Consider the following 27859-nt stretch of genomic DNA (forward strand, 5'->3'; position numbering starts at 1 on the left):
AGCATGAGGCCACACTTTAGTAGAAGCACACCCTTTCTGTGGGTGGAGCGCAGAGCACATTCCTAGCAGCTGCGGCTGATGCAATGCTGTGAGAATATTCCAGCTCCCAGAGGCCTCCTGGGCACACCCAGGAAGGGAGCTCGCCCACTATAAGGAAGTGACTTAGTGCCAACCACGCAGCTCCCTGATCTTTTCAGCCATTGGCTTTGAGGAACACGCTGTAACACCCTATTGGCTGAACCCATGTATATAAGCTAGCTTACTTCCTGAATGAAGTGGATCTGCGTCACTGAACCTGGTCCCCGGAGTCAGGTCTTTGCGTCTCTGTCGTCCTCACCCCTGGCAGGACTTGTCCACATCTTTACATTGTGTGGTCTGTAGCTGGTGATTCCAGGGAAGAGGAAAGGTAGAAATAGCTATCTTTCATAGGTGGGTGATCTTGGTACATGTGGGCTCTTGCTTGCTAATTTCCTGTCAGAGCTAGCTTCAATTTCAAATTTTATAAGATATCTTGTACCCTGATCAGATAGCTCGGTTGGTGAACCTTGTCAGATAGCTTTGTCCCGAAGCACAGAGGTTGCCAGTTTACTCCCTGGGCAGGGCACATGCAGGAACAGAACAAGGTTTGTCCTTCTCTCTCTCTCTCCCCCTTCCTGTCTCTCTAAAATTAGTAAATAAAAGTTTTTTAAAACTTAAAAAAGGTACCTGTGACATCTCATCATATCTGCTGGGTAAACCACATTTGCCGAAGACCCACATAGCCTACTTTCCAGCGGTCTGGTCCTCTTCCGCAGTTGCACAGGCAGAGGCACAGACAGCCCACAGGCTGACAGCTGCGGTGAGGGTGTGGGCTGGGAGAGGGGGAGGGTTAAGCAAAAAAGAGAAAAGAGTGTCAAAGTATTGTCATATGCAGAAGTTTCGATGCATTTGCTTGATAAATATCTGTTGTGTTCCATTCAGTACCTTCTGGTTGCACAGCAAACCTTTCCTTTTAACTCCCAAACCAGGATTGGGGATGACTGCAAATGCCATGAGCCCTGTCTACCATGGGAAGGTGTTGAAAGATTGTTCTAGAAACTAAGAAGCCAAGGACCTGGAAGACTGCTGGCAAATAAACTTTTTTTCCCTGTAAGGCCATTGGAAAGCTTATCAACAGGAGTATAAAAACAGCACATAAAGTATGAAAACAACAGATTAAACCCTGTAATAAAGAGCCAGGGCTAAAACAAACATGTCTAGGACTAACCCCTGAGAACATGAACCAGGTGCTGTTCCAGGGAAAGGGTAGACCTTGGCTTCCTTAAGGAAGCTTAGAAGTCTTGTTTGTCAAGCGGATTAAAAGCTATCTGGCCAAGGACTCTGTGTTTACAGCATAGAGCAATTGTGCAAAGAATCCAAAAACCACTGCCATCTTGACCTTGATGTACCCTTTTTGAAGGTGACGCTTGCCTTATTTTTTATTTTCTTATCTTTTTTTTAATCTATTTATTGATTTTAGCCAGAGAGGAAGGGAAAGAGAGAGAGATTGAGAGAGAGGAACATTGATCTGCTCCTGTGTGTGCCCTGACCAGGCATCAAACTGGCAGCCTCTGTGCTTCAGGCTGATGATCTGACCAGCAGAGCTGTCTGTCCAGGTGCTTGCCTTCTTTTGAAGATAAGGTGATGACAATAAAGTTTTGGTTGAGAGGAGATGGTTTCTTCCTTCTTTCTGGGGTGGTGTTCAAAATGTTTAACAACCAGTATGCCCTAATCACTGACTAATCAGTACAGCTGCTGGGAGACTGTCTGGGCCTCTGCTGTGACAGATGTTATCTCTTTCGTTTCTGTGTCTAGTGAGGTATGGAGGGGCCAGGATATCCAGCATGGTGGTGGAGGCACTAGGAGTCTCAGGGAAGTGGCCATTTATCTACCAGTACCTCGGAACCGAGGCACACTAGTACCACCAGTCCCAGTTCTCTCTTGTTATAAAGCACCTGTAAAGAAAGTGTGGCCGTCCTGTCTGTCTGTCCCCGTCTATCCCTCTCTCTGACTCTCTCTGTCTCTGTAAAATAAATAGATAGATAGATAGATAGATAGATAGATAGATAGATAGATAGATAGATAGATAGATAGATGATAGATAGATAGATAGATAAAAGAGGACTCTGGGACAAAGGAATCTGACCAGACAATCTGAAGGGACATATGTCTTTATAGACAATCCTGAGGAAAGTTTACCACCTCCATTCTTGCTTGGCTAATGACATATGTTTATAATTTCAGCTGTTACCACCCTGAAATCACTACAAAAGGCCCAACTTGAAGAGATGTGAAGGCAGACTTCGGGTCTGAAGCTCTCTGCCTTCTCGGATTTGCTAGCAACCTGATTAAAGACATAGATTCCATTCAGTCCTTGTCTCTACATATTGGCAATTTCAGGTAACACTACCAACTAAAGTGCTGGTTTCCAGCTGCCCGTTCAAAAGTAAAAGTCCCCTGTTGCTGGAGACTAGAGTCCTGTTGGTGGGCAGGCTGATCTATGTCGAGAAAGAATGTTGTGCCAAGACAGGAACAAATGCCCCAAGGGTCTTCAGAGAGTGTTTAGGTTAGTGAAGAGCTGCCTCAATCCTCCTCAGCCTCCTCCCCCAAATTTGTACCAGACTCTTGATAAAAATGGCAAGGTTTTATTCAGACAGCTGCAGTAGGGGAAAGACTACATGGTATAAACTGAGTTCAACTCCATCAAAACAAAAGGAATAAGGCTTTTAAAACACTGGACTGTGCTGAAGAAAAAGTACTGAAGGACTTTGGGGGCTCGGGAGATTTGGTCAAGGTGATTAGACCATCCCTGTTACTAACTGGTGCTTATAGAAGTTAGGCTGCTAGCCTCCCAGAGATTGGGAAACAGGGCCTCTATCCTTCTTGATGGTTACATTTCAAAGGATAGCTCCTAGGTCCTGGAGAAAGAAATTCTCAGGGGTTAAAGATGATACAACTCAAGGAGACAGATAAAGGATTTACAATTGCAAGTTTGCTAAAGTGAATGCTCTAAGAGCAGGGAGGTCGGGCCGACAGTCAGGTTTTTACTAGAACAAACAGTAAATTCTTTTGCTAGCATTGAGATTTCTTCAGGGAGGAACTTAGGGAACAGGAGCTGGCCTACTAGGTACGTAGCCTTGAGTTAGTAGAAGTTATGCTAGTGTTTGTTCAAATCTCTTAGTGTTGGTTGTAATCAAAATTGTGTGTAAGAGTCTGCAGTTCTCATAGGCCAGCGTTGAAGCCAGTGAACAAGAAGGCTCAGAGGCAGCCTGACTCAAGTTTGGTGAAGGAAATAGTCTTTGTCACTAAAGAGCCACAGTAATCAAGACAGTGTGGTACTGGCTTCAGGACCAACTTACAGATCAATGAAATAGAATTTAGAGTTCAGAAATAAACCCTATAAATGTGGTCAGTTGATTTTGACATTCAGCAAATACATATTGAGCTATTGTCAGAAAGCCAGCATGGTGGTAAATTCTGGGATTATTAAGATACTTTGCCTGACCAGGTGGTGGCGCAGTGGATAGAGCATCAGACTGGGATACAGAGGACCCAGGTTTGAGACCCCGAGGTCGCCAGCTTGAGCCTGGGCTCATCTGGTTTGAGCAAAAGCCCACCAGCTTGAACCCAAGGTCACTGGCTCCAGCAAGGGGCTACTCAGTCTGCTGAAGGTCCGCGGTCAAGGCACATATGAGAAAGCAATCAATGAACAACTCAGGTGTTGCAACGAAAAACTAATGATTGATGCTTCTCATCTCTCTCTGTTCCTGTCTGTCTGTCCCTATCTATCCCTCTCTCTGACTCACTCTCTGTCTCTGTAAAAATAAATAAATAAATAAATAAAATTTTAAAAAAAGATACTTAATACTGGCCTCTCCTGGATAATTCTCCATTATTTTGAAGAGAACATTTTGTGCTAAGATATGACAGAAACGTAAGGAAAGTACAAAGCAACCATGAATCTACTTTTCGCTCTCCTACTTATGAAGTGAGGTAGTTGGACCAAACCATTCTTCTCAAACTTTAGAGTACATAAGAGTCACTGAGGGGGCCCTGGCCCATTGGCTCAGTGGTAGAGTGTCAGCTTGGCGTGCAGGAGTCCCGCATTCGATTCCCACCCAGGGCACACAGGAGAAGCGCCCATCTGCTTCTCCACCCCTCCCCCTCTCCTTCCTCTCTGTCTCTCTCTTCCCCTCCCGCAGCCAAGGCTCCATTGGAGCAAAGTTAGCTGGGGCCCTGAGGATGGCTCTGTGGCCTCTGCCTCAGGCGCTAGAATGGATCTGGTGGCAACAGAGCTATGCCCCAGATGGGCAGAGCATCGCCCCCTGGTGGGCGTACCGGGTGGATCCTGGTCAGGCGCATGCAGGAGTCTGTCTGACTGCCTCCCCGTTTCCAGCTTCAGAAAAATGCAAAAAAAAAAAAAGAGTCACTGAGGGGGGGGAAGGCAGAAGAGGGTAAAGAAGAAGGATCCATGGTGATGAAAGGAGACTTAACTTTGGATGGTGAACACAATACAATGTACAGATGATGTATTGATATTATAGAACTGTACACTTGAAACCTATATACTTATATTAACCAATGTCACTTCAATACACTCAATACAAATTAAATTTTTATAAGACTTGATTCATTTTAGAGAGAGAGGGAGAGGTAATGAACAGGAAGCACCAACTCCCATATGCACCTTGACCAGGCAAGCCCAGCAATCTCACCATTCCAGGTCGACACTTTATCCACTACACCATCAAAAGTCAGGCTTTAAATTTTTAAGTAAATAAAAAAAGAATCTATATTAAATGTTTTTAATAATTTGGATTTTAAACTGAATTCCAAGCATTCTGACAATAAGTTTTGCAAGAATCAAAATAAAGTTAGATTCTTAAATAGCTTATCCTAAAAACTAAAGAAATAATTTAATAAGTTGTTATGCCTAAATCATAAATAAGTGCTTCGATAAAAAGTCTAAATTAAAAACAAAATAAGTTTTTAAAAAATAATCACCGGCTTGACCAGGTGGTGGCACAGTGGATAGAGCGTCAAACTGGGATGCAGAAGACCCAGGTTCAAGATCTCAAGGTCGCCAGCTTGAGCGTGGGCTCATCTGGTTTGAGCAAGGCTCACCAGCTTGGACCCAAGGTCACTGGCTCGAGCAAGGGGTCACTCGCTCTGCTGTAGACCCTGGGTAAGGCACATATGAAAAAATAATCAATGAATAACTAAGGTGTCACAACGAAGAATTGATGCTTCCCATCTCTCTCTCTTCCTGTCTGTCTGTCCCTCTGTCTGACTCTGTCACAAAAATAATAATAATAATAATATGAAAAAAAATAAGAATCACCGAGATTTCTGAAAATACAGATTCCTAGGCCCCACCCTGCAGAGTCTAATTGCATAGGTCTGGGTCTCAGGAATCAACATTTTTAGCTGGGCCCTTCACTTGATTCTGACACAGGAGATCCATGTAAGAAATATTGGCCTACAATATCTTTGATTGCTGATATTTTGTGGCATTATTATTGTTTGCAAATGAATCCATAGGCAATAATGATAAAATGTTTAAATACATGTGTTTAACATTTGCATACATTGGCAAAAGTCTGCCAAATATATAAGCACTAGAATGATCATCATAGCACTGTTTCTATTAGAAGAGAGAGGCAGAGAAAGAGAAGGAGGGTGGGAGACAGAGAATATAAATACCCACCTATAGGAAATTCTTTAAAGAAATGATCATAGTCATAAAGACTAATACAGAGCTGTTAAAAAGAGAATGAGGAGTTCTCTGTGTACTGATATGTAAAGAATTGTAAGAATGCTTTTAAGAGTAAAAAGGATGTGTTAAATACAGTGGTAAATTATACTTTCCAAAGATGGCCTTACTATCTGTTCTTCTGCAAAGTAATCTTCTATGCCCATCGTCAAGCGTGAGGTCTGTTTCCCTTGAATCTGAGCTGGCTGAGTGACTTGCTCAGCCAAAGGAATGTGGAGCTGGGATGTTCTGGGACTTCCAAGGCTAGGTCATAAAAAATTTACAGCATCTGCCTGGGTCACTCTTGGGTTATTGGAAAGTGGGATTTGGGACTAAATTATTTTCTTTGAATATTTCTATACTTTTAAGAATGTTAATGCCTGACTGGTGGTGGTGCAGTGGATAGGTGTTGACCTGGACACTGAGGTCCCAGGTTTGAAACTCTGAGGTCACTAGCTTAAGCCCAAAGGTTGCTAGCTTGAAGCCCAAGGTCCCTGTCTGGAGCAAGGGGTCACTGGCTCAGCTTTCCCACATCAAGGCATTACGAGAAGCAATCAACAAACAACTAAAGTGAAGCAACTATGAGTTGATGCTTCTTATTTCTCTCCCTTCTCTCTCTCTCTCTAAAAAAAAAAAAAAAAAAAAAAAAAAAAATGTAAATAAACAGTATTTTTAAAAATGGAATCGTGGGCTTGCCATTTAAATGCTATCTTCCCTCTTTCCAACAAAGCAACTATATACAGAACTTTCTGCCCTGGCCAGGTAGCTCAATTAGATAGAGTATCGTCCTGGTATGCCAAATTGTGGGTTTAATCCCATCAGAGAACACACAAGAATCAACCAATGAATGCATAAATAAGTGGAACAACAAGATGATGTTTTTCTTTCTCCCTTCCTCTCTCTCTAAAATCAATAAAAAAAAAAAAAGCTTGAAATGGGGAGGCAGTCAGACAGACTCCCGCATGCGCCCGACCGGGATCCACCCGGCATGCCCACCAGGGAGTGATGCTTTGCCCCTCTAGGGCATCGCTCTGTTGCATCCAGAGCCATTCTAGCACCTGAGGCAGAGGCCACAGAGCCATCCTCAGCGCCCGGGCCATCTTTGCTCCAATGGAGCCTTGGCTGCAGGAGGGGAAGAGAGATACAGAGAGGAAGGAGAGGGGAAGGGGTGGAGAAGCAAATGGGCGCTTCTCCTATGTGCCCTGGCCGGGAATCGAACCCGGGTCCCCCGCACGCCAGGCCTACGCTCTACCGCTGAGCCAACCGGCCAGGGCCAATCAATATAAATTTAAAAACAAAAATAAAATAAAATCTCCCACACAGTTATATTTTATGATTTTCCTTAATTAGCTGGTTATGGTTCATAATTCCTAACAACCATTAAGATTTTAATTTTAGAAAATTTTTGTCTTTTTATGTCAAATGGCAGAAAAAGCAACAGAAGTAAAGCTGTTATTTATAATAGATCAGAGTCAAATTTAATTTTATTTGAGCCTTGTCTCAACTGGATTAGTTAATCAATCTGAGCTTTCTGCTTAGCTCCCTGGATTTAAATATTCTATATCCTCAACTAGAAAAGGTGATCTGCGACATGGTACTTAAATAAAAAATACTTTCAGGTACAAGTAATATGTTTTATGACCCCACAGGTCTTAAGGAAAGAAAGAATTGGAGAGGGGAGTAATAGAGTGAGTGAATGATGTGAGTCCCTGAAAAGGAGCTCTGGGTCATTACCCATGGCCCCTCCACAGTGGGCAGCAGAAGAAAAAGTAGAGATAATAGATCCCCCAATAAGTGGAAGGATCTTCAAGCAGGTGGAAAAAAGCTGTGCTTTTGTTTTGTGGGGCCCAGGGAGTATTAGAGAGGTCTTTGAACATCCTTGTTCCAACCACAGGACATGGTGACAGCAGCCATGTGGAGCAACAGTTTCACCGTCTCCTGGGCTCCAGGGTGCTGAGGGAGCCCATCTAAAAAGTGTCCAGGGCTTGAGTCTTTGCAGTGAGCACTAAGAAAAGTCCTTGTTGTTATACAATGAAAGCCCTGTTGCCCAGAGGGCTGAGAAGGAAGTGTCATTTTGAAGGAAGGAGATACTGGTTTGTTTTGGGCCTTACTGTTGGCTTCTGTTTTAAGTTTACTAAGACAATGATCCTGAAGGTCAAACCCTGCGCAGAAAGAGATTCAAAGTTCCTTAATATAGCCCAGACTGAACAGGCAGTGGTGCTGTGGATAGAGCGTTGGGCTAGGATGCAGAGGACTCAGGTTCAAAACCCTGAGGTTGCCGGCTTGAGCACGAGCTCACTAGTTTCATTGTGGGGTCACTGGCTTGAGCGTGGGATTATAGACATGACCCCATGGTCACTGGCTTGAGCCCAAAGGTCGCTGACTTGAGCCCAAGGTTGCCGGCCTTGAACAAGGGTTCAGCTGACTTGATCTGCTGCAGTGGTCACTCCCCCCCACCCCACCTCCCATCAAGGCACATGTGAGAAAGCAATCAATGAACAACTAAAGTGCCACAACAAAGAATTGATGCTTCTCATTTCTCTCCCTTCTTGTCTCTCTGTCCCTCTCTCTGTCACAAAACAACAGCAACAATTTTAGGTTAGCCCATATCTACATTTATGCCTGTGGTCCCATATTATTATTATTATTATTATTATTATTATTTTAAATTTTTATACGCTTACTTGAGTCAGGCTGATGACATGCCAGAAAGAAAGAACTCAAATGCTCCCACGTTCCCACATTATTAAAAAGGGCCCTTTTTTTTTTTTACCTTTTTGGAGAAGCCAGTTTGTGCAGAGTTTGTGCAGGGAGAAGGAAGGAGATGGGGAACAGAGGTGAATAAGTCTGGTGAGCTAGAAACCTATGATTCTAGGAAACTCAAATAAGTCAGTAGCTTTGTGAGCACTGAATGAGTGGGTTTTGGAGCCCAGTGTGTGTTTTACTTGCCCACTGGGTGCAAGCTAGGATTAAAGCTAATGGCCCACCAGTTCTTGGCTCCACTGTTTCATTACCATCTGTCCAAATCTAATTTGAACCTGCATGGGCCAGGGGGCTGAGATGGGAGCCACAGCAACTGTCTTTACACAATATATAACATCTTTTAAAAAATCCGCTTATCTTTCTCTTAAGCAAACCCTGTTCATTGTTTCTGTGCATTTATGTTAACATACCTTTGAAATGTCTTTTCCTAACCCTCAGAAGCTTAACCACCTCAATAGAGCACATAATCTTATTCACCATCCTGTAACCCAATCCCTGCTTTGCTCTCTCCCACCTACCTGTAATCATCCTTACATTTCTCCTGCATTTCAAATGCATAAAAGACACTGCAAGCCTGGCCAAGTGGTGGCACAGTGGATAGAGCATTGGACTGGGATGCAGAGGACCCAGGTTCGAGACCCCGAGGTCGCCAGCTTGAGCGCGGGCTCATCTGGTTTGAATAAAGCTCACCAGCTTGGACCCAAGGTCGCTGGCTTGAGCAAAGGGTTACTCGGTCTACTGTAGCCCCACGGTCAAGGCACATATGAGAAAGCAATCAATGAACAACTCAGGTGTTGCAATGCGAACGAAAAACTAATGATTGATGCTTCTCATCTCTCTCTGTTCCTGTCTGTCTGTCCCTGTCTATCCCTCTCTCTGATTCTCTCTCTGTCTCTGTAAAAAAAATTAAAAAATAAAAAAAAAATTTAAAAAGACACTGCAAAATTGTTTTCTAAAAAAAAAATTGTTTTCTCAAAAGCAGTTGAGATCTAGCTAGTTGGCACGTGTCATCAGTTTGGATTCAAATAAACTCTTATAAAAATTCTTTATACAGGCCCTGGCCAGTTGGCTCAGCGGTAGAGCATCTATCCACCTGGTGTGTGGAAATTCAGGGTTTGATTCCCAGTCAGGGCACACAGGAGAATAGACCATTTTTTCTCCACCCCTTCCTTCCTCTCCCCCTTTCTTTCTCTCTCTCTCTCTCTCTCTCTCTCTTTCTCCCCCTCCCTCCTGCAGCCATGGCTCAAATGCTTCTAGCTGGTTGCCCCCTGGGGCTGAGGATGGCTCCATGGTCTCTCCCCAAGCACTGAAATAGTTTAGTTGCTGAGCTATGGAGCAAGGGTCCCAGATGGGCAGAGCATTGCCCTGTAGGGGGCTTGGCAGGTGGATCCCAGTTGGGGCAAATGTGGGAATCTATCTCTCTGCTTCCCTGCCTCCCCACCCCTCACTTAAAAAAAAATTCTTTATAGGTTTGGATGTTTCTTATGGAAATAGTTATATGACTCTACACTGTTATAAAGTACTGCACTCCAGATTCTGAAAGGCACAGTACCTCATTTTATCGAGTTCACATGTGTTGGGCAGATAAAATATATTATGCTCACTTTGTTAAAGATGGCGCTGCCCACGTGGAAGCCGTTCTCCAGGTGATGTTAATGTGTGTTGGGGCAGGCTGTGGGCAGGCAGGATCCTTGTAACCTGGGGCTTGGTTTTAGGACTAAGCCTTTCCCCACCCTTTTTGATGTGGGGTGATGCAATCCCATCATGTCTCTGATAAGTGACTTTGTATTAGAGACTTCCCTATTTTCTATATTGGATTAAAGGTTTTAATTTCTACACTATAAAATGGGGGCAGAATCTCTGGGATTATTAGCATTAGAGGAGAGAGCAGAGAGGAAAGGAGAGAGAGGCCACATGGAAGAGGCCAGGAGAAGCAGCCAAGATGGCAGAGTGCTGAGTGAGAAGCCAGTTTGTGCAGAGTTTTTGCAGGGAGAAGGAAGGAGATGGGGAACAGAGGTGAATAAGGCTGGTGAGGTAGAAACCTTTGATTCTAGGAAACTCGGATAAGTCAGTAGCTTTGTGAGCACTGAATGAGTGGGTTTTGGAGCCCAGTGTGTGTTTTTACTTGCCCACCGGGTGCAGGCTACGATTAAAAATGATGGCCCATGTTGGGCAGATAAAATGTATTATGCTCACTTTGTTAAAGTGGCGCTGTCCACATGGAGGCCGTTGCCCAGGTGATATTAATGTGTGTCTCTGTGGGCAGGCAGAATCCCTGTAGCCTGGGGCTTGGTTTTGGGATTAAGCTTTTCCCACCCGTTTTGATGTGGGGTGGTACAATCCAATCATGCCTCAGAGAAGTGACTTTGTATTAGAGACTTCCCTATTTTGTATATTGGATTAAGGGTTTGGATTTCTACACTATAGAATGGGGACGGCGCAGGAGCTTGCTCTTGGTTCCTGGGATAATTAGAGAAGAGAGCAGAGAGCAGAAGGAGGCCACGTGGAGTAGGCCAGGAGAAGCAGCCAAGATGGTGGAGTGCTGAGTGAGATGCCAGTTTGTGCAGAGTTTGTATCTGGGATAAGGAAGGAGATGGGGAACTGAGGAGAATAAGGCTGGTGAGCTAGAAACCTTTGATTCTAGGAAACTCGGATAAGTCAGTGGCTTTGTGAGCACTGAATGTGAGTGGGTTTTGGAGCCCAGTGTGTGTTTTTACTTGCCCGCCGGGTGCAAGCTAGAATTAAAGACTACGGCCCACCAGCTTTTGGCTCCATTGTTTCTTTACCGACTGTCCGAATCCAATGCGAACCTGCATGGGTCAGGCTGCTCTGATGGTGGCCCTGACCCTGGATACTGGCTTTACAACCCATCAGTTTTTGGCTCCGTTGTTTCTTTACTGTCTGTCTGAATCCAATGTGAACCTGCATGGGCCAGGCGGCTGTAATGGTGGCCCTGGCGACTGGCTTTACACATAGAGACACCCAGTCCAGATGAATTTTGAAGAATTTTATTAGAGATTTATTAATATGCTGGCCGTATATGGCTGACACAGGGCATCTGCAAGCCCAAATCATGCAGTGCCAAAAGTAGTTCAGGGGCTGTTTATATACCCTTGCTCACACACATGACATCATGGTACTAGCTAGCAACATTTGTTTAAGGGATGCACAGAAACATTAAGACTCTCAAGGTAACACAATCAAAGATGTTTACAAATCTTTCAGGGTTCATCTTCCCTCACTAGCCTAGAGGTATTTTACCCTCAAGATTCCAGGAAGGGGGAGGAACTACAGTCAATGCAAGGTGGTATGTAAATTCTGCCTCCTATTGAAAGAGGAGAAGTTTCTAGGTTTATTTTAGATTTAAAGTTTCTAACCTTTATTTTAGATTTAAAACTAAATGACCTATTGTTCTTGCAAGCCAGAAACTTCCACATTCTTTTCCCTCCCCTCCCTAAAAGAGGGACAGACAGGAAAGCCTGATAGAAAAGCCTGACCTTTCCTCCCAGAATATTAATATCAATTTTCAGTTTTTGATACCTTACAACAACATATTTGTTAAAACTCACCCACTGGACAGTTAAAATGATATGTATATAGCCTGACCTGTGGTGGCGCAGTGGATAAAGCGTCAACCTGGAAATGCTGAGATCGCTGGTTCGAAACCCTGGGCTTGCCTGGTCAAAGCACATATGGGAGTTGATGCTTCCTGCTCCTCCTCCTTCTCTCTCTCTGTCTCTCTCTCTCTCTCTCTTCTCTCTCTCCTTCTCTCCCTCTCTCCCTCTCTCTCTCCTTTCTAAAATGAATAAATAAAATAAAAAATTTTTAAAAAATGATATGTGTATAAATGTAATCTCAAAACAGTTTTTTAGAAAAGACCTTGGGTGCTAAAGCTAGTGAAGGCATGTTTAACGAGGGATAGAATGTGGAATAAAAAGGAGCCACACGTTGAACCTGACAAGGGGAGGCCCACAAGTTCAGAGACCTACAGTAACCACAGAGGGCAGTATGAATGTAAAATTCTAACCAAACACTGGTCATGGTGGTAGTCACATCCGAGGTCTGTTGCTTTCTTGACAAAGGTCGGTCTTTAACTGTTAAAATTGCTTGTTGCCTTTGGGCATCGAAGATAACATCATTGAAATGTCAGAGTCATTTTCTTTCCAGACTCCTAGAAGGCACCATCCCTGGCACCAGAGCAGAGACCACCTTATCTTGTTGCCTACCTCTCATCTCTATGTGCTGTGAGTATTAACTGTCCGGGACCGACCATTTGTTTTGTCTTTTAGCCACTCTCAGAGATTTCCTGTAAAGCCAGGAACCACGGCCAGGGCCACCATCACAGCAGCCCGGCCCATGCAGGTTCGCATTGGATTCGGACAGTCGGTAAAGAAACAACGGAGCCACAAACTGGTGGGCCATAGTCTTTAATCCTAGCTTGCACCCGGCGGGCAAGTAAAAATACACGCTAGGCTCCAAAACCCACTCACATTCAGTGCTCCCAAAGCCACTGACTTATCCGAGTTTCCTAGAATCAAAGGTTTCTAGCTCACCAGCCTTATTCTCCTCAGTTCCCCATCTCCTTCCTTATCCCAGATACAAACTGTACAAACTGGCATCTCACTCAGCACTGCGCCATCTTGGCTGCTTTTCCTGGCCTCCTCCACGTGGCCTCCTTCTGCTGCTGGCTCTACTCTCTCTGCTCTCTCATGCTAACCTCAGGAACCAAGAGCGCAAGCTCCCGCTCCGTCCCCATTTTATATTGTAGCTTCACAACCTCTAATCCAATATACAAAATAGGGAAGTCTCTAATACAAAGTCACTTCTCTGAGGCATGATTGGATTTTACCACCCCACATCAAAAAGGGTGGGAAAGGCTTAATCCCAAAACCAAGCCCCAGGCTACAAGGATTCTCAACACACATTAATATCACCTGGGCGACGGCCTCCATGTGGGCGGCATCATTTCTAACAAAGTGAGCATAATACATTTTATCTGCCCAACATTTCCCCACTCTGCTTCCTCCTGCAACTCTAGTCTACCACCACAGAATTTCATGGTCCCCTCTGTAAAGCCAGTGGCCAGGGCCACTATCACAGCCACCTTGCCCATGCAGGTTCGCATTGGATTCAGACAGACAGTAAAGAAACAACAGAGCAGAAAACTGGTGGGCCATCATCTTTAATCCTAGCTTGTACTCGGTGGGCAAGTAAAAACACACACTGAGCTCCAAAACCCATTCATTCAGTGCTCACAAAGCTACTGACTTATCTGAGTTTCCTAGAATCAAAGGTTTCTCCTTCCTTCTCCCTGCACAAACTCGGCACAAACTGGCTTTCCCTTCAGCACTCCGCCATCTTGGCTGCTTCTCCTCTCCTTCTCGTGGCCTTTCTCTGCTCTCTGCTCTCTAATGCTAATCTCAGGAACCAAGAGAACAAGCTCCCGTTCTGCCCCCATTTTATAGTGTAGAAATCAAAACCTTTAATCCAATATACAAAATAGGGAAGTCTCTAATACAAAGTCACTTTCTGAGGCATGATGGGATTGTACCACCCACATCAAAAAGGGTGGGAAAGGCTTAGTCCTAAAACCAAGCCCCAGGCTACAAGGATCCTGTCTGCCCACAGCCTGCCCCCAACACACATTAATATCGCCTGGGTGACGGCTTCCATGTGGACAGCACCATCTATAACAAAGTGAGCATAATATATTTTATCTGCCCAACACCCTCCTTATGTCTTTTGTTTTGATTCTGATGTATAAAAGAGGCTGCAAAACTGCCGTTCACCAGAACATTTTCTCAATCCGTTGAGATTTTGCTATCCAACAGTTGTCAGTTTAGTTCAAACAAACTCTTGTAATACTTTTTCTTAGGTTAGATGTTCCTTTTGTTGACAAGAATATTATCTCAAAGTATTCCCTCCAAGTTGCTTATGAATTACCAAAGGAAAAACAGAGATTTTCAAAGGCGACTGTAAAGCCAGGAGCCACGGCCGCCACTACTACAGCAGCCCGGCCCACGCAGGTTTGCATTGGATTCGGACAGTCGGTAAAGAAACAATGGAGCCAAAAACTGATAGGCCATTTTCTTTAATTCTAGCTTGCACCCGGCGGGCAAGTAAAAACACACACTGGGCTCCAAAACCCACTCACATTCAGTGCTCCCAAAGCCACTGACTTATCCGAGTTTCCTAGAATCAAAGTTTTCTAGCTCACCAGCCTTATTCTCCTCAGTTCCCCATCTCCTTCCTTATCCCAGATACAAACTGTACAAACTGGCATCTCACTCAGCACTCCGCCATCTTGGCTGCTTCTCCTGGCCACATGGCCTCTTTCTGCTCTCTGCTCTGCTCCCTCTGCTCTCTCATGCTAATCATCTCAGGAACCAAGAGAGCACACTCTCGTTCTGCCCCCATTTTATATTGTAGCTTCACAACTTCTAATCCAATATACAAAACAGGGAAGTCTCTAATACAAAGTCACTTCTCTGAGGCATGATTGGATTGTACCACCCCACATCAAAAAGGGTGGGAAAGGCTTAATCCCAAAACCAAGCCCCAGGCTACAAGGATTCTCAACACACATTAATATCACATGGGCGACAGCCTAACATGGGCAGCACCATTTTTAACAAAGTGAGCATAATACATTTTATCTGCCCAACAGGGACTAAGTGATACCACCTTAACCAAGTAACCAAAGATCATTGCTAATGATAGGGCAAAAATGAACCTCCTGCTACCATGCCTTAAGGACCTTCTTTATGGAGTTTCTGCTAAAGTGCACAACTTAATCACAAGAAAACAGACAAACTTATTCTCAAATGGGGTATGTGATGAGATGGCTGCAATCAAGAAAATGTGCAGAAACTGAGACAAGGAAGTAAGACCATGTCCCACCAGATTTATGTCTTAAAACCAGCGGAGACCAGCTAGTCCATCATGCTAATTTCTTTTTTTGTTTTAATATTTTATTTATTGATTTTTAGAGAGAGAAGAGTGAGAAAGAGAGAGAGAGAGAAGGGGGAGGAGCAGGAAGCATCAACTCCCATATATGCCTTGACCAGGCACGCCCAAGGTTTCGAACAGGCAACCTCAGTGTTCCAGGTCAACCTTTTATCCCACTGCGTCACCACAGGTCAGGCCCATCATGCTAATTTTACCTTAGTGTAACCCCTAACTTTATTATGCACTCATTGTAATATATTAGCTTACTGAAGAATATACCCTCAGCTGCCATGATCAAAAACAAACAGCCCATGTGAAAACACAATACGACCCACAGAACAATTCTAAGAAATCTCCACCCCTTTCCTGGAAATATCCTGAATATTCTTCTCCCTTACTGAATGCTCTATGCTCCCCACCACATTAAATAAACCTCAATAAATGAAGCAAATTTCATAAAAGGGGGTCTGCTCTGCCTATGGAGTAGCCTACTATGTCTTATTGCTTCACTAATAAACTCACTTTCACTTAAAATTCTATGCTGGGCTCATGTTTAAATTCTTTCTGCAGGACGCCAATAACCCACAATGGGTAAATGACCCTCAGGTCCCCAGACCCTCCAAAACACCTGCATCATCTCTACAAAATAATTAGCCTGTATTCTTTGAAAATATCAAGGCCATGAAACATGAAAAAAGGCCGAGGAGATGTTTCAGATTAAAGACTAGTAAAGAAAAATTACAAATGTAATCTTTGATCCTACATCAGATCCTGGACTCAAATATAGAATATTGGGACAATTGGTAAAGCTGGAACATAGATTGTGGTTTACATAGCATTATTTGTCAATGTTAAGTTTCCTGACTTTGCCTGCCCTGTGGTGGCGCAGTGGATAAAGCATCAACTTGGAACGCTGAGGTAGCTGGTTTGAAACCTCAGACTTGTCCAGTCAAAGGCACATATGGGAGTTGATCCTTCCTGCTCCTCTTCCCCTTCTCTCTGTCTCTCTCCCATCTCTAAAATGAATAAAAAGAAAATCTGAAAGACCAATAAAAAAAGTTTTCTGACTTTGATAAATATACTGAAGTTATATTTAAGAAAAAAAGTCCCTTTCTCAGGAATTTCAAACAAGAATTCATGGAAAAAAGAGCATGATGAATGCAAATGACTCTTAGATTGCTGGAAAAATGTGTGTGTAGAGAAAGACAGAGACAGAGAGAGAACATATAAACTCAAATGGGACAAACATGTTAATAGTTGGTGAATCTGGATGAAGGATATACAGGATTTCATTGAATTATTTATATTTTATAGCTTTTTTGTAAATGTAAAATTATATCAAAATAAAAAAATTTTAAGTATCCTCTTAACTGTCAATAAACATAAAAAATGCTCAATATCATTTCTAATGATATCAAAACCATAGTGCAACACCACTTATAACCACTAGGATGGTTACAATAAAAGGCATAGAGAAGTGTTTCCAAGGATGAGGAAATACTGCACCTGTACTCCCAACCTCCTTCTCATTGTAATCTCTTCTTGGTATCAGCCTCCTTTGAAGCCAGAGGTAGATACATGTTGGGCAGATAAAATGTATTATGCTCACTTTGTAAAAGATAATGCTGCCCACGTGGAGGCCATTGCCCAGGTGATATTAATGTGTTTTGGGGGCAGGCAGGATCATTGTAGCCTGAGGTTTGGTTTTGAGATTAAGCCTTTGCCACCCATTTTGATGTGGGGTTGTACAATCCAATCATGCCTCAGAGAAGTGACTTTGTATTAGAGACTTCCCTATTTTGTATATTGGATTAAGGGTTTGGATTTCTACACTATAAAATGGGGATGGAGCGGGAGCTTGCGCTCTTGGTTCCTGAGATTATCATTAGAGAGAACCGAGAGGAGAGCAGAAAAAGGCCACGTGGAGTAGGCCAGGAGAAGCAGCCAAGATGGCGGAGTGCTGAGTGAGAGGCCAGTTTGTGTAGAGTTTGTATCTGGGATAAGGAAGGAGATGGGGAACTGAGGAGAATGGGTCTGGTGAGCTAGAAACCTTTGATTCTAGGAAACTCGGATAGGTCAGTGGCTTTGGGAGCACTGAATGTGAGTGGGTTTTGGAGCCCAGTGTGTATTTTTACTTGCCCGCCGGGTGCAAGCTAGAATTAAAGAAAATGGCCTATCAGTTTTTGGCTCCATTGTTTCTTTACCGACTGTCCGAATCCATTGTGAACCTGCATGGGCCGGGCGGCTGTGATGGTGGCTCTGGCCATGGATACTGGCTTTACAATACATGATTTTATTTTGGCCAGTTAGACACAAGTATAAAGTTTCCTCTAAGGCTTCTGAGAAAGATATTTTGTCTTCAAATAAAAGGGACCAGCATAAGAAAAGAAATTTTGGTTGTTTTTTTGTGTTTTTTTGTCTCACTTATTTCTTCCTTGAATATGACTGTGATGCCTGGGACTGAGGAAGTCTTCTATGGTGATTAGATGACAAGAACTGGGGAAAAAAAAGTATGCTAAGAATAACAGAGAAAAAAAGAAATGACATCACTGAGTTACCAAAACATTCCCGATGCCAGTAGTTCCTGGACCTTGTGACTAACTTTGTGATTTATATCACTGTTAGTTAAGACCAAAAACCTTTCCAACTGATAGCATTTCAGATTAAGGAGAAAACCAAAAGCAGAGGGCCTCTGTCCACTTGACGTCTTCTCAGAATGCTGCTGCCTTTGGTGGTGGTGGTGGTTGTTGGGTCTTGTATCAACTAGAAGGGTGAAAGCATAACAGTGGCAGAGAGAAGGGGTTTGGTACCACAGCCTGTGTGAAACAGTCTACAACCTTGATGCTCCATGCCCCCAGGAGAGGTGGGAATACAGAATGCAGTTGCTTTTTTGGGTGATGTGAATCCTGATGAATGGGAACACCCAGAATTTGAGGAAAGCTTCAGCACCCATAAGACCACAGTGGGACCAGTTCAGTCAGGGATCAGACAGCCAGGATGAGTCAAGAAAACAAGTCACTAATTCTTCATCCACACGTATCAGACAAAGGGCTCAGGAACCCTAACAGACAGACATGACTCCATACCAGAGACCGACAGAGTCCCTGAAATAGTTCAAAGGCCCCTTCTCATATTGATAGCAGGGTTTTTTTTTGTTTTTTTTGTTTTTTTGTTTTTTGTTTTTTGTATTTGTCTGAAGTTGGAAACGGGGAGGCAGTCAGAGAGACTCCTGCATGCGCCTGACTGGGATCCACCCAGCATGCCCACCAGGGGCGATGCTCTGTCCATCTGGGGCATTGCTCTGTTGCAACCAGGGCCATTCTAGCGCCTGAGGCAGAGGCCATAGAGCCACCCCCAGCACCCGGGGCCAACTTTGCTCCAATGGAGCCTTGGCTGCGGGAGGGGAAGAGAGAGATAGAGAGGAAGGAGAGGGGGAGGGGTGGAGAAGCAGATGGGTGCCTCTCCTGTGTGCCCTGGCTGGGAATCGAACCCAGGACTCCTGCACACCAGGCTGACACTCTACCACTGAGCCAACAGCCAGGTTTTTTGAGCTTCTCACCCTTCTCTCTCTGGTCCATACTCTTAGAGTCAGACAGCAGAAGAGAGGGGTAAAGAAATATGAACAACTTGTATTTCCCTGGAAAAACCTGTGTCATCTTAGGCTATTTGATCAGAATAGAATGAGATTGTCAGGTTTAAAGTTCATCTTCACTCCGACAGCTGCTCTGTCTCCCAGCTGGATGGAGCCTCCCACGCAGGCTTTGTGCCAGTGTAGAGGCCTAGCTTAGATGAACAATAGCTTCAATTTTTAAGACTCCTGCACCTAGTTGTTCTACATGCACAGTTTCATTCTAATTATCACAGCAATACAGGAAAGAGGGTGTAACTTTACCATTTCACAAATAACGACCACAAGGCTCAGTAAAGTAAGTGAGTTGCTAATATGTGGTGGGATTTGAACACTGACCTTTCAGATTCCATATGATAGAAATCATGTATTTGGAAGATAAAATATATTATGCTAACTTTGTTAAAGATGGCGCTGCCCACATGGAAGCCCGTCGCCCAGGTGATGGTATTGGTTGCCCTTCTTGCTTAGAATGAGCGTGATTATATTAATGTGTGTTGGGGGCGGGCTGTGGACAGGCAAGATCCTTGTAGCCTGGGGCTTGGTTTTGGGACTAAGCCTTTCCCACTCTTTTTGATGTGGGGTGGGGCACTCTCATGAGGAATCCCATTATGCCTCAGTTAAGTGACTTTGTATCAGAGACTTCCTTGTTTGTATATTGAATTAAAGGTTTTGGTTTCTAAACTATAAAATGGGGCAGACCAGGAGCTTGCTCTCCCTTGGTTCCTGAGATTAGCATTAGAGGAGAAAGCAGAGAAAGGAGAGCAGAGAGAGTAAGGCCACGTGGAGGAGAGGAGAAGCAACCAAGATGGCGGAGTGCTGAAGGAGAAGCCAGTTTGTGCAGAGTTTGTGCAGGGAGGAGGAAGGAGATGGGGAACAGAGGTGAATAAGGCTGGTGAGCTAGAAACCTTTGATTCTAGGAAACTTGGATAAGTCAGTAGCTTTGTGAACACTTAATGAGTGGGTTTTGGAGCCCAGTGTGTGTTTTTACTTGCCCACCAGGTGCAAGCTAGGATTAAAAATGATGACCCACCAGTTCGTGGCTCTGTTGTTTCATTATCGACTGTCCGAATCAAATATGAACCTGCATGGGCCAAGCTGCTGTGATGGTGGCCGTGGCTACTGGCTTTACATCATGTTAGATGAGAAATGATGAAGAACATAAAGATCTGAGCCTGGAGGGATGTCCTACCTGTTGAGCTCACAGTACTCAGGTTATTACACATAGTTTATCATTCCACAGGAAGCCACTGAGGATAAGATTGTGGCTAGGAATCTGAGTTCTCTTTTCACAGGTCTCTGGGAAGGGAAAAGGACCTTAGATAGGAATGGTGGAGGGATGCATCCAGGAAATGAGAAGCCCCAGATTTCTCCTACCCAAAGAGACCACATGGCCAAACACAATGATTATCACCCCAGAAATCTGAGGAGATCCTCACCAAAATCTTTTTTTTTTTTTACAGAGACAGAGAGAGAGTCAGAGAGAGGGATAGATAGGGACAGACAGACAGAAACAGAGAGAGATGAGACACATCAATTATCAGTTTTTCGTTGCGACACCTTAGTTGTTCATTGATTGCTTTTTCATATGTGTCTTGACCGTGGGCCTTCAGCAGACTGAGTAACCCCTTGCTTGAGCCAGCGACCTTGGGTCCCTCTTTCACTGGCGGTCTCTTCCCTCCAAGAACCCTCTCCCCTCCCTTTGCCGGATCCTGTTTCTCATTCACTTGCAAATACCAGTCCCTCTTTCTCCTCCCCTGCTGGCCAGGGGCCCCTCCCTTCTCCACTGTGTTCTTAAGCCCCTCCTCCATCAGGCCATTCTCAGCCTGCCATTGGCTCTTACACCGGTTTGCAGGATGCCCAACCCCAATTTTCTTGCACCAAGACCTGGCCCTGTCCTGCCTCTGGCTCTGGTGTTTCTGGCTGGATCTGGGTGCTGGGCTCCCCAGGAGCCCCCCTCCTTTTATTCTAACCCCAAACCCCTATCTGGGACCTGTGAACATGGCATTTAAAGTTTGTAATGGTCGCAGCTAGTAGAAAAAGGCCGAGGCTGTTCGCCAGGCCCACATGCAGCAGAAGGCAACTCTCCAAACTCAGACTCTTGTGGCAGCCCTGAGGTTGGCAGAGCAACAGGGCAAGGCACAGGAAGTGCCAACCCAAGTCCAAGCCACAAAGAGGAATCCCGCCAGCAGCTTGCTTTAAGTATGGCAAGCAGGGTCATTGGTCCCGACAGTGCCCCTGCCCGAGGCCACCCACTAAACCCTGCCCTAATTGCAAGCAGCCCAGTCACTGGTGGAGCAATTGCCCACTTTGGGTAGCAGGCTTATCCTCAGCGTCTCTATGTGGAGGACAAGCCACTCAGATGGGAGGCCAAGCTAGCCAGCTAGGCCCATCACTCAAACTCCTAGGCCTCATGGACGACTGACATGGCCTGGATTCAGAAACTCCCATCATCCTCACCGAGCCTGGGGAATGCTGCAGGAGCAGGCAAGTCCCTCTCATTTCTTGTTGACATGGGAGCTGCCTTCTCTGTTTTGCCATCACACTCTGGACCTCTAGTTCCCTCATGGGTCTCGGTTATGGGAGTGGATGGGACCCCTCTTTTCCCCTTTGTACGTCACTCCTGACATGCAGTTTTTCCCCTTTCACTCCTGGCATACAGTTTTGCCTCCAGTTTGCTGGCCCCTACCCATCTCCAGCTCACCATAAGGCTAGACCCTGCAGATCCCCCTATTACTCCTTAAAAAAAAAAAAAAAATCCTTACAGAACCTCATCTGCGAAGTTTCTCTAGTCATGGTCTAACAGGTAGATGTTCCTCCTGACTTCCCTCAAAGCCACCACCTTCCGATCTCCCCTCCCCACGATGCCCCTAATCAGCAGAAAGTAGCCAGACAAATAAGCAGCACCCCTAATTAACACAAAAAATCAGAATGTAAGGTGGTCAGCAATGGGGGATGATCACATGAGGAACCCAGACCCAGGAACTTTGGCTAGAACCACCCACACTCATGAGCGCCAAAAGAAACTTCCCAGGAGTCCCTTGAAAAAGAGCAACTGTCTGCTAGCCTGTGAGATTTCATCACATCATATTAGCTCAACCACCCTAGATGACCCTTTAAATATCCCCCACGTGGGTCACCCCATGCAATTTCCCTGGCCTCTGTCCCCAGGACCAGGGGACTTCATGGGGCAGGATGCGCTGTACTCAGTAAAGCTTTCATTATTCCACACTTCGTGGCTACACCCCTTCCTTCTTCCTGGGGAGAGGGGTATCTTACAGCCCTGAGTCTCATGAGATTTTAATGCCCCTAGTATTCTTAGCTGCCAAAATTAAATAATTTAACTCTTAATTAGGGCTTTGTTTACATGTTAACCACTTTTCCTGCTCCATTCCTTTTGTTCTCAGGAATAGGAGGAGATAACTTCAGGGTTGGAGGAAAATCCATGAGTTTGTTTTACAGAAGAAAAGAATGTCTTCCAGGTAGCTGTGATCAGCTCCTAGGTGCCTAGGAGTCTGATGCAAAAAAGCTTTATCTGTGACTCAGCAAACAGAGATATCTCTCTCTGTTGCCTGGAATGTTAACCTCCCCCATTCTCTCCTTTAAAACTTTTCTGCTTGATCTTGAACTTCAGAGGCCGTCTTTTTGGACATTGGACCGCAGCTGCTGGCTTCTTGAAAGCAGCAACATTTCCTTTCTGTAAGGTATTTCCCCACCGAGGAAGAAAGAAGGACATAGCCACCAAATGTGGAATAGCAAAAGCTTTATTTAATGGAGCGTATTCCGGGTGAGGTTCTCTGGTCTGCAAAATGAGCCAGAGAAGTCGCGCAGATTCTTCCGCTGGGGGGGTAATTTATAGGGTTAGTAGGTGATGGCAAGTTGATATGACGTGGCGAAATTTCATTGGCTGGCAGATAGACACTCTTTTTCAAAGGGCTCTGGGAAGTTTCTTTTGACGCACATGGATGTGGGCAGTTCCAGCCAAGGTTCCTGGGCCTGGTTCCTCATGTGACCTTCCTGCATTGCCAACTGACCTCACACTTTCCACTGAACACTTTTCTCTCAGATATTGGCTTTTCAGCAGTGAGCACCCAAACTTGGGTGTTTTGGTAACACTTTATCCCTAAAAAGGATATGTTAAGGAAGTATATCTTCCTAATTTTACTAAGTTGTTTTTTTTTAAATTAAGAATAAATTTTGTATTTTTCTTTTTTTTTTTTGGCAATGAGATGATCATATTGTTTTTCTCTTTGACTTTTTTTTCTGTTTTTGATCTCCTTTACCCATTTCACCCCCTACACTCTCCCCCACCTCTGGCTACCATCAATCTGCTCTCTCTAAGTTCTGTTCTTGGTTTTTATTTTAGATTCCACATGTAGGTGAGATAATATGGTATTTGTCTTTGTCTGACATACTTCACTTAGCATAATGCCCTAAATTTCCATCCATGTTGTCACAAATGATAATACTGACGGAATTATATTCGTGTGTGTGGGTGTGTGTGTGTGTGTATCACATTTTCTTTACTCATTCATCCACTGAGAGACACTTAGGTGGTTTCCATATATTGGCTAGTGTAAATAATACTGCAATGAACAAAAGGGTGCATGTATCATTAGAAGTTAATGTTTTCATTTCTTAAGATAAATTCCCAGAAACAAAATTGCTAAATAATATAATAGTTCTATTTTTGAAATTTTGAGGAGCCTTTATACTATTTTTCAGATGGCTTCAATAGTTTACATCCCCACCAACAATGCACAGGAGTTTCCATTTCTCCACATCCTCACTAACACTTGTTATTTATTGGTCATTTTTATAAAAAATGATCTAACGGGTGTGAAGTGATATCTCATCATGATTTTGATTTGCATTTCTCTGATGATTAGTGATGTTGAGCATCTTTTCATGTTCTTGTTGACGATCTATATATTTTTGGAATTCAGATATTCTGGCTATTTTAACATCAGATAATTTGTATTTTTTTCTTTTTTTTATTTTGCTATTGAGTTGTATGAGTTCTTTATAGATTTTGAATATTAACCCTTTATCAGATACATAATTTGCAAATATTTTCCTCTATTCTATGAGTTGTCTTTTCACTTTGCTGATAGTTTCCTTTGCTGTGAAGATGCTTTTTGGTTTGATACAGTCCCAATTGTTCATTCTTGCTTTTGTTGTCAAATCCAAAAAATCATTGCCAAGACCTATGTCTAGGAACTTACTGCTTATGTTTTCTCCTACTTTTATAATTTCAGGTCTTACATTAAGTCTTTTTTTTTTTTTTTTTTTGCTGTCTTCTTATTATAATTTTATTTTTTTTAATGGGGTGACATCAATAAATCAGGATACATATATTCAAAGATAACATGTCCAGGTTATCTTGTCGTTCAATTATGTTGCATACCCATCACCCAAAGTCAGATTGTCCTCTGTCACCTTCTATCTAGTTTTCTTTGTGCCCCTCCCCCTCCCCTTTTCCTCTCCCCCCTCCCCTCGTAACCACCACACTCTTATCAATGTCTCTTAGTTTCACTTTTATGTCCCACCTACATATGGAATAATGCAGTTCCTGGTTTTTTCTGATTTACTTATTTCACTTTGTATAATGTTATCAAGAACCCACCATTTTGCTGTAAATGATCCGATGTCATCATTTCTTATGGCTGAGTAGTATTCCATAGTGTATATGTGCCACATCTTCTTTATCCAGTCATCTATTGATGGGCTTTTTGGTTGTTTCCATGTCCTGGCCACTGTGAACAATGCTGCAATGAACATGGGGCTGCATGTGTCTTTGCGTATCAATTACATTAAGTCTTTAATCCATTTTGAGTTAATATTTATGTATGGTGTGAGATAGTAGTCTATCCTTTTCAAATTTTAATAGGTCAACTTAATGCTATTAAATTCCCTTATATTAAAAAAACTGTTGCATACTTGGAAAAATATTATTGGCATATTATTACTTTAATGTGCTTCTGGATTCTGCTTACTAATATATTTTTAAAAGATTTTATTTACTGATTTTGTGTGTGTGTGTGTGTGTGAGAGAGAGAGGGACAGATAGGAACAGATAGACAGGAAGGGAAAGAGATAAGAAGCATCAATGTGACTCCTTAGTTGTTCATTGATTCCTTCCTCATATATGTCTTGACTGGGGACTACAGCAGAATGAGTGGCCCCTGCTCAAGGCAGCATCCTTGGGCTTCAAGCCAGCAACCTTTGGGCTCAAGCCAGCGACCATAGGGTCATGTCTATGATCCTACACTAAAGCCAGTGACCCCGTGCTCAAGCTGGTGAGCCCATGCTCAAGCCAGATGAGCCCATGCTCTAGCAGGCGACCTTGGTGTTTCGAACCTGGGTTCTCTGTGTTCCAGTCCGATGCTTCATCCATGGCATCACTGCCTGGTCAGGCTATTTACTGACATTTTAGAGAGAGGAAAGAGAGAGAAAGGGGGGAAGAGCACAAAACATCAACTTGTAATAGTTGCTTCCCATATGTGTCTTGCTCGGACAAGTACAGCATTTTAGACAAGTACAGTGTTTTGAACCAGCGACCTCAGCATTCCAGGTTGATACTTTTTTTTTTTTTTTTTTTTACAGAGACAGTCAGAGAGAGGGATAGACAGGGACAGACAGACAGGAACAGAGAGATGAGAAGCATCAATCATTAGTTTTTCATTGCGCGTTGCAACACCTTAGTTGTTCATTGATTGCTTTCTCATATGTGCCTTGACCACGGGCCTTCAGCTGACCAAGTAACCCCTTGCTCAAGCCAGCGACCTTGGGTCCAAGCTGGTGAGCTTTGCTCAAACCAGATGAGCCCACGCTTAAACTGGCGAGCTCGGGGTCTCAAACCTGGGTCCTCTGCTCTATCCCAGTCCAACGCTCTATCCACTGCGCCACCACCTGGTCAGACCCAGGTTGATACTTTATCTACTGTATCACCACAGGTCAGTCAATTTGCTAATATTAATTTAAGATATTCACTTTAATATTCTCAAAGGTTGCCCTCTGTTATGTTGTTATTGCTGTTGTCATTTTTTGTGCCATATTTCTCTGGGGTAGGCCTCTAGAGGATGAAGTCCTGTTTCTGCTTCAGGGTGAAGATTCAGAAGAGCATTGTGATTAGGAGGACTCCAGCCTACACAAGAAAGAGCTGGGGTTCTATACTGCCTTGAAATGAAGGCATGATAAAGAGCAACCAGGCAGAAGTCACCTGTCATCTACACATTTAAAAACTATAAAGGTGACTGAAGAGAAAGGATAGCATTAAGCTTAGTGGTAAAACAATGGAAAGATATCCACTTAAGTCAGGAACAGTCATTCTCACTAAGATCCACAGACTTTGGGGTTATTCACAAATGCATTTAAATAAGGAAAAGATGTATAACATTGGAGGGGGAAATGGATAGTAAAGTATCATTATTTGTAGAAGATGCCTTTATTTGTCTAGAAATTCATAAGAGCGAACAACAAAGAAACTATTATAAGTAATGCAACAATTCAATAAGAATTGAATTGAATGGCAGACTAAATTATCGCCATAATTCTATTCCTCCATAAAAGCAGTGATAACTCTGGTAAAAATTGTCACAATCAACTTTTTCAGAATTCTGAATATGAACCAAAGGCTTGCAACAATCCAAAGAACATCTACCGTATTTCCCCATGTATAAGATGCTCCCATGTATAAGATACACCTTCATTTTGGGGCCCAAAATCTGAAAAAAAAATGTATTACATAAAGTATTGAAATCAAGTTTTATTCATCATAAAATTCATACAACTCATCTACGCAAAAAAAGTGGGAAATGCAAGTAAAAAAATCTACAACCACTGTATAAGATGTACCCAGTTTTTAGACCCCAAATTTTTCCAAAAAATGTGCGTTTTATACATGGGGAAATACAGTATTCAAGAAAAATGGCTGAATCTCAGTAAGAATAGGGAGCTTTGTGCAATTTTACTATTCTATACCCTTCCTTCCAGCTCTGTGGTAACTTTGAAAACCAATAACATCACTAACACGGTAGCCATGGAACCCAGCAATCTAGCAGATACTGGAGAGAGAAGAACAGGTTTACATCCCATTTTCAGAGAATTATGTAAGTTAACCTGTTTGGAGGCTCCTGAAACCCACACTTGCAGGGATTGTCTTTATTTGACCTCATTAAGAGCTTACTCACAATGAAAAGCCTTTTCCAGGGCAGCTTTTTATTTTTATTTATTTTTTGTTTGTTTTTAAAGAGTAACGATAGTTTAATATTGCAGGTACCTAAAATAAGGATAACAGATGTGGCATAAGAAGAGGCTGACCAAAATCTTATAAGGAAGTGTTTGGCAATGAGATATTCATAGAAAACTTTGAAGTGTCAGTGTATTCCTGGAGATCTAAAGGCCGTGTGCATGTGCAAGACTGTGCACATGTCCAAGAAAGACCTGAGGAGGCCCTAATCCCCCAACTCTGGAAGTTGAGGCTTTCTGCAAGCAGGAAGTGGAGGCTAAGGCCTAACTGCAAACTGACAGACTATTTAAGGTGTGCCAAAACAGACAGACACAGGCCCCTTGGCAAAGGCTGAGGAGCTTATTTCCAGGCATTCAGTCTCTGTCCAGTCATCGGCTGACCACTAAGCTTAGCGAGCAGAGACTTCAGGGGCCACACACGAGTAAGAAAACAGACTTTACAGAATTAATACTGGAAAGTCCCTAAACAAACTAACAAACAACAACAAAAACTACAACAA

At 43.5% G+C, this 27859-nt stretch overlaps 1 pseudogene; it reads right to left on the reverse strand.

Moving 5' to 3' along the window:
* Positions 1-762: 762 nt before the first annotated feature.
* The window catches only part of LOC136381531 (programmed cell death protein 2-like), a 47418-nt pseudogene continuing 20321 nt past the window's right edge, over positions 763-27859 (reverse strand).

The sequence above is a fragment of the Saccopteryx leptura genome, chromosome 9 (genome assembly GCF_036850995.1).
Source record: "Saccopteryx leptura isolate mSacLep1 chromosome 9, mSacLep1_pri_phased_curated, whole genome shotgun sequence".
In the NCBI taxonomy this organism is placed as follows: domain Eukaryota; kingdom Metazoa; phylum Chordata; class Mammalia; order Chiroptera; family Emballonuridae; genus Saccopteryx; species Saccopteryx leptura.